This window comes from Phyllostomus discolor, chromosome 4 (genome assembly GCF_004126475.2).
Source record: "Phyllostomus discolor isolate MPI-MPIP mPhyDis1 chromosome 4, mPhyDis1.pri.v3, whole genome shotgun sequence".
In the NCBI taxonomy this organism is placed as follows: domain Eukaryota; kingdom Metazoa; phylum Chordata; class Mammalia; order Chiroptera; family Phyllostomidae; genus Phyllostomus; species Phyllostomus discolor.
The window spans coordinates 132,529,330-132,537,734 of NC_040906.2; the positions used below are offsets into that span (position 1 = coordinate 132,529,330).

Genomic DNA, 8,405 nt, shown 5'->3' on the forward strand with positions numbered 1-8,405 from the left:
CCTTCATAATTTTATTTCTCTAGTAATTTATGCCTCTTAAAAATTTTCCTAAGTTATAAATTATATTTTATGTCATTTTCTTTTTACTTTGAGAAATTATCTTATTTTAATGGAAATATCATGAATGCATTTTACTGAATAAATATTTATTGAATTCTTCTTTATATTATGCATCATACTAGGACCTGTAATTGCAAGAAAATAAATCAGATACATACCTTGCTTTGATGGACATCTCAGTGATGTGGGAAACACATGAGCAAACGGTAATGAGCAGTAGTAAGAGCACAGTTTCACAGATGTAGAGTGTCAGGCATGAATGTGTAGAGTAGCTGCTAAAGAACCTGTTCTGGATTATACCTTTTTCCTAAGATATTGAGATGTTTTAATCGTTTGGTTATAGCCAGTGAAGGGTCATAAGGGTAAATATCAGCATTCATCAGTAAAATGACAAAACCGTAAAAGAGTTGGAATGGCTGGAGAAGCGAGGGCCAAGAGAGTAAATGGTGAGCTATGGGGAAGGGATGGTAATAAAGATTAGATAATGAAGATCATGTACTAACCAAACTGAGTTTGGATTTTATTCTTGTGGCAGTGTATAAACATCAAAAGAATTTAAGAAAAGGAGTTATAATCACATTTCTTTTTGAAAATGTTAGCTGCTGACTAGAGCAGCCCCTGTTAGCTGCTGACAACATTATAGCTGCTGACTAGAGCAGCCCCTGTAAGGTCAATTAGGAAAATCACTGTAATAATCTAAATGAGAGACAAGAAAGACTTGTACAAAGGTTGTGCCTGTGATGTGAATAAAGAAAAGAAGACCTTTTAGTTATAGATATTAGAAGACGGAGTCTGTGAAAGCTTATAACAACTAGAAAACAACAAGATCCAGGTTTAAACAGAAATAGCCTGAGCTTAAATGGAGACAACATGCTCACATATATGTGAACTACTCCAAGTCACATTTTAACTTTTAAAACATATGTATAAATTTCTATGATAATATTGATTGAAATGTTCTTTCTTATATTTCTTCCACATTTGTCATATTAGCTCTGATCCATAGTATTGAGTGTAATATTTACCATATTTCATCATATCAAGGACACACTTTTCCACATTTGTCATGTCTGATATTGGAATACATCCTACATTTCTCCTTACTGTAACACATCACCATCATTTCTCAGTACAAGACTTATTCCATGTTTTATTTCATGCTTTATTTCTTAATCTCCACCCTATTGTTTTCTTCTCATAGAAACCATTTGTAATGCGTTTCATATATGCTCCTAAGCATAGATGTATCCTTGTAAAATATGGTGTCATTATGGGGCATTTTAATTCCATTAAGGGTTTTATAAATCCCAACCCTGTCTAGTTTTCTCATCCAGCCTTCTTTATGGATCGACCCATTTCACATATCTAGTCTATAACTTATTATTGCTGTCTAATGTTTCATAGTGCGATTTACTATATTTATCCATTTTTTCTAGAGAAGGATATACAAGTTGATTCTGACTCCCTGTTGCTACACACACCTTACTTGTATGGATCTTTGCAAGAATTACCATGAGTTATGTATCCAGGAGATGAATTCCTGCCTATACTGTTTAAATTATTTTTTTCTCAAAGATTACTAAAAATTGCCCTGGCTGGCGTACCTCAGTGGATTGAGCGCGGGCTGCGAACCAAAGCATCACAGGTTCTATTCCCAATCAGGGCACATGCCTGGGTTGCAGGCCATGACCCCCAGCAACTGCACATTGATGTTTCTCTCTCTCTCTCCCTCCCTTCCCTCTCTAAAAATAAATAAATAAAATCTTAAAAAAAAGGATTACTAAAAATTTTATTTGATTATAGATGTACAATTATCTAAAATCATCCTTCCATTAAACAATGAATTACATGGAGGCCACAGGAAATCTGCAAAAAAAATCTTTTTTTTTTTTTTTTTACTCCTGAAAGGAAAATAAGTTCTACATGGATAAAAATACAAACACTTAGAAAGATTGAAGTCATGTTACTACTGGGAAAAAACATAGAAGCAGCCAAAAAGATGTGTTTATATTTCCAGCTCTCTTACCAGTCTCCTTTTTTTCTTGCCTATCTCTCTGTAATCCATTTTCCTAAGGAAGGCCAGAATGATGACATTTAAAGGACTGGCCAATTATATACCTCCTCTGTTAAATACATAAATAAATGAATAAATAAATAAAAATAAAAACACTTCTCCAAAGTTTTCCTCTGCCATTACAATGAAATGTGCATTTCCTACTGTGAGGTAGCACAGGCTCTGACTCCTGCCTTCACTTCAAATGCAATTCAGTACAGCTTTCTCTTTTGCAGTCTGTGCTACAACTACATGGCATTCCTCTTTGATTTTACCAAACTCTGTCCTGCTTCAGGGTTTTGGCACTGCCTGTACCATTTGCTTGGGGTATTCTTTTCTTTGCTATTTGGATGATCAATATAATTCTCGTTATTAAAATCTCAGACTACTCCATATATCTAAAGTACCCAACCTGGCAATGGCATCTCATTTAATTTGAATTTGCATGGTGCTTATTATTAATTATTTTCTTTGTTATTTATATTTTATTTTTCTGCTCTTCTTCAGAAATAATGGCTGGACGAGACATGGAATATTTCTTGTAAAGTAATTGCTCAGAACCTAGAACAGTGCAGGGAAGATAACAGATGCTCACAACTTCTTACTAAATAAGTAAATAAATGAATCAATGGATATGTACATATCTGGACAAATATTTTTTGTGACAGAAAGCTTTGCAATTTAATTACAGTTTAGGGATATTTTATAATGTATTTAGTTGCATTCCTATAATACTTAAATATCCCTGGCTCCAGTATAAATCCACAACTGTAATATTGAACATTTAAAGATCAAGCTGAGGCCAAATTCAGATTTAACAAGCTAATCTCAACATGTTGTGCCCTACAGGCTAATGACTGACATGTGTTTAAGAAGCTGTCATCGCTGCAGGTTAGTGAGAAGATTATGAACAGTTTTCTCCCCATGTCCTCATTGGCTCTCAGTTGTTTACTCTGTTTTCTGGAAACAGAATTTATCAACAGAATTTATCTTTTTTTGTTTATTTTCTCCAAAAGGAAAAGGATTTTTTTTCTCCATTTAAATTTATTTACTTATATTTACTTGAACTTATTAATTTTATACTAAATTTCAATCAGTTTCAAAATTAGGTATAATTTATAAACAAAAAATATCTTTAGTGAGTTTATGGACTTAATATTTATGCTGATTTGAAATGAATAAATTTATTATTTTCTGTAATAACTAAGGAAACAGTTTAACATATCATAAATATAAGGCAATGAGAGTATGTATTTGTATGTAAAAATTTTGTATTATCTTTGTTAGACTATGGTACCCAGTTTGGGGCAAACACGGGTGTAGATGTTGCAATAAAGATATTATTTAAATGTGGTTATATATAAATCAGTGGACTTTGAGTACATTACCTTCCAGAACATGGATGGGATTCATCCAATCATTTAAAGGCCTTAAGGGGGAAAAAAAAGACTAAGAAATCACAAGGAAGAAGGAATTCTGCCTTCACACTGACTTAAGACATGGAGCTAAAATATTAACTTTTCTGTGTCTCTATAACCTGTCAGATTGCCTACAGATATATATACACACACACACATGTGTATTTATATACATATATGTGTATATATATACATATGTATATCCAGCCATTGTTTATATAATGAAAACTGTTTGTGCTACATTGATGTAACCTGGAAGCCAAGGAGAGTGGACTAGAATGCACATGTGTGAACAATGACAACTTCGCTCTACTACCCAGTGGGGGACAACAGATGCCATTGAGTGAGCACACGTATTGTGTGTCTCTCACATTCAAAATGACTGAATAAAGCAACAGATCTGCATCAAATTTTGCAATAAATTTGAACATTCCTGCATGGAAACTATTCAGATGACTCAGAAGACCACAGTTATGGGCAACTGGTGATTAGCTGCTTCATAAGGACAATGTGCCTGTTCATGCATCATGTCTCATGTAGAGTTTTTTGGCAAAGCATTGAATCACCCAAGTGATGCATCCCCTTTACAGCTCAGATTTGATGTCCTATGACTTATGGCTTTTTCCAAAACTAAAATCACCTTTGAAAAGGAACAGATTTCAGACCACCAATGAGATTCAGGAAAACAGGACAGGGCAGATGATGGCGACCAGGAGAACTGTGTGAGGTCCCATGGAGCCTACTTTGAAGGAGACTAAGGTGTCATTGTCCCGTGTACAATGTTTCTTGTATCTTGTATCATTTTCAATAAATGCCTCTATTTTTCATATTATGTGGCTGGATGTTTTCTGGATAGGCTACATATATGTATATACACACAGATACACACACACAGGTATTAACATATATATGGGGAATAAGAATCTATTTGGCTTATTTGAAGAAATATTTATAAATTTATCCATGTCATACAATGCTTTCAAAATTTACATCCCAAAATTCAAATGAAATATTTAATGAATCATTTAAATAACATATTAGCATTTAAATAGATTAGATTTACTATAAATTTTATTGAGTATATTCTATTCAAGAATTTGCAGAATCAACATGTATTGGTTCCATCTGTGTTTAATTTCTCCACATAAAATTAAGTATTCACTCAGATTTAAAAACATAAAAATGATCCATTTGTTATCTATATTTAACTTAAAATCCTTGGGATGCCAAATTATTACTTGAAAAGTAACAGAACAAAAGTTCTGATATCTGATAAATGTGTTGTCTAAAATTGTGAGAAGCTGACATAATTATGGGTATAGCATGTTATTGATAATGGGGAAATTTAATGAGGTTCTCTGCAAGTTTGAAGAGAGAGCAATGAATTTCCTTCTGAGCATTAAGTATAAATTTGTCATGTAATAGATTGACATGGAGTTACAAAGTCACTTTAAGGGTGTTTTGCAAGGCCGTCAGATCCGGCTATAATCTCTTAACAGCCATAGCAGCATGTCTGGAAAATGACTGAGTGAATTAGATGTGGCTGTCTTTGAAATGGAAGCTGAAAAGAAGCTATGGAGGCAATCAGATTCAAAGAAGGGGCAAATTCTCATATAAAAACTCCACAGGTAGAATCCCAGTGTTAAATAATAAGTATTACTTCTAGTTTACTCAAAGATGAAGATTATTTCTTTAGCAATATTTTTAAGAAAGAACTGGTTATCTTTTAAGATAGAATTTCCTCTGAGAACACAATATTTTTGTGAACTATATACTTAATTATTTTCTGATTTTTGAGCCTTAGTACATAGAGATAAGAGTGAAATAAAGCATTTACTTATATTGGTTGGGGTAGAATGTAGCAAAACGATTAATATTTCATTAGACTGTCTCTAAGATATGCCATCACCACTGAGGTTTCTGTAATACCTGACAAGCATACATGATTTTTATTAATATTATTATTAGGTGATTAGCCTCCTGACATCTTGGGGTACTCATGGAGAACAATAAACATTTTGATGCTACAATTTAGAGCAAGAACCAGGTAGAAGTCAATGAACCCAGGTCTCATGAAACAAAAATGTATGCTAAGAATTGCAATTGTTTAATATGCTCAGGGCTTGCTGATGACTCTCTACTACAAAAATTTAATGCCTCTGTTTCTTTTTTTTTTTTCCTTTTCCTTAAACAACATACTATTGTTTCCAGGCAACTATCAAAGTGGAAAGTTTGAATGACTTAATGTAGCTATTTTATTTGTAACATGCTAACTCAATATTTGCTGAGCATTTTAAATGATGGGTTGGTGATAAGTTTTGAGAATTCAGGGGGAGAGAGGAAAGTTGTGGTTATTCCTTTTCCTCACAAAACTTAATCTCTAGTTAGTTATACCGCTGAAAATCTTAAAAATTTGTTCTTTTGTTAATATTTGTTTTTTGGCTGCTACAACATAGAAGTTTCTTCACATTTAGGTTTTGTGTTCTGAAACACTGGGTAAAATTTATTATTAATACTTATAAAACTCTTTTAGTTAAGGTTAAATCAAGAACACTTATTTTTCATTTTGAAAGGAATAAAGTGGTCTGAACATCTCCTTAGTTTACAGAGCCACTTTAAGCCAATTAAAATTATAACAACACTCTAGAAGAGTAAAGACTAAAAGAGTATCTTAATAATTTCTTAAAAGTTTGAATTATTAACATCTGCAATTTATGTTGAGAATATAAATACATTTAATTCACTAGTAATATTGTATTTCCTAAATTCTGTTAATAATATAAACTTGCAACATTATTACTTAAATGTTGTTTTAAACATAAATACCCATTAGATACAGTTTTAATACAGGATAACGGTACATTAAAATGCATATTCATGTACCTATATTATCATATGTATTTTATGCCATTCAATATCTAGTAATTTTAGGCAGAATAAGAAATAGTGCTCATCTTTGTAATATTGCGATTGATTTTGACAATAGAGGATATCTTTAGTTTAAGAAATAGTCATTTTATATCATATCCTAAAATAGCAAGTAATTCAAAACACATTATTTTTATAATACATCCATACATGATCACTGATTTTAAGTTAGTTAAAATATTAAGAGTTAAATGATACTGATGAATCCTATTGAGCCATAAATTACCAAAATAACCAAATAAGACTGGCAAGGTGTTAAGGTAAGGGTGTTTGAAATTTGAAACACTTTTACTGTTTGTTTTTAAAACAATCACCATATCTGATAAATTATAGGCAAAGTTAAATGAACAACACCAGAAGAAAATGCTGTTTTTAGAGTCTCACTGAGGGACAAAAAACTAGTGAGCATTAGCATAAAAATAAAAGACACTGAAAAAAATGGTTTGTGGATACACATTTAACATCTTTTAACTATAATGTGTAAAAACCATACAATTTCTTTTGCAATTGACATTTCACAGCATTACATACACAAGTGAACAATGGGGAATAACTTTAAAATCTCAAGCCACCCTGAGTATTTCATGATCAAATAAAGACTCTTTGGCAATATCCAGATATCCTATTCCTCAGAGGAGATGGAAATTATATTCTTTGTCTGCAGATCCAAAGAACACAAAGCAATTATATTTGCTTGGTTCAAATAGAATGACTACCCTTAAGCATATGACAAAGAAGATTTTGTAAAAAGGTTTTTTAAAGAACAGGTAAAAAAAACTTGGTCAAAGAAATATTTATGATGACTAATAGACATCTTTGTCATTAGATTTTGCTAGGCAGTTGTCATCTTGTAATAGAAAAGTAATTTCTACGTGGAATCAAGTACCACTTACCCCTGATATTCAACCATTAGTCAAGGTAGCTTGCAGCCCTGGGAGGCTCCTGGTTACTGTTAATGTCTGCACATGCCTAGCATGTATCACTTTGTTTCTTAGGACCCTTATCAAATAAGTCTTCTTTTATATGTGGCTTTTGAAAAGAAGCAGTGCAAGCCCTAACCTGCTTCAGTAAGAGGTAAACTCATTAAAGCCATGTGCAGGCTGACATAAGGCTTGGCCTTTATTTAGCTAATCTGGAGATGAATACAGAAAGCCACCATCTGGAGCTTTGTATAAATCCATAAGCAAAATACTGCTCTATATTTTAATTATTTCCAGTTTTCATTTGTAACTCACCATTTTCATTGCTAACTTCATGTGTCTCAGCCTGAATGCTTTCTTATGTTTTCAAGGATTAATACAAATTGATTTTTTCTTTAGTTCAGATACAGACAGAGAAAGAAAAAGGCCTTGTGTTACTAGGGAAACCTAACGCTGGAGGTTTAGTGACAACCTTAGATGGTATTGTACAGCAAAGGCTGTCAGGATGAAAGAACAGACAGAGGGCTTGCTGATGCAAAAAATGAATTTAGAATGTTACTTATTGATTGCATGATGATCTTTATAAAAGAAGTAATGCAGACTCTGTCATTTTCTAAAGAAGAATTATGGAACTATAATAAAGATGACCTCGAGAAATTTATATTATTGAAAAGTAGAATAAATGAAATCTCACCTCCATCTGTGAGTTTATAGAGAGAAGAGAGATTACTGGATCCTTCAGAATTTTGTCTAATTGAGATTCTATTAGTATATCCTGAACTTGCAGTTACACTTGAATACTTGCCTTACTTTTATCTTTATATTTAAAATGACCAAATTAAGCATGAGTCATTTATATTATACTTGGTTTTGCAGTATGTGAAATATGTATTTCATTAATCTTGTAATGAAAGAAAGAAATGCTATTTTAAAATAGTAAAACTAGCTCTGGCTGGTGTGGCTTAGTGGATTGCCTGATGGCCTGCAAACCAAAGGGTCACTGGTTTGCTTCCCAGCCAGGGCATA

The 8,405-nt window shown here is 32.5% G+C and overlaps 1 protein-coding gene across 1 annotated transcript in view; it reads right to left on the reverse strand.

Moving 5' to 3' along the window:
- LOC118500232 (protein eyes shut homolog) overlaps positions 1–7,569 on the reverse strand; it is a 211,854-nt gene extending 204,285 nt beyond the window's left edge. The window contains exon 1 of the mRNA XM_036024310.1: positions 7,353–7,569. The gene's annotated coding sequence lies outside the window, so the exon portion shown is untranslated. The remainder of the gene's footprint in view (positions 1–7,352) is intronic.
- Positions 7,570–8,405: the final 836 nt, after the last annotated feature.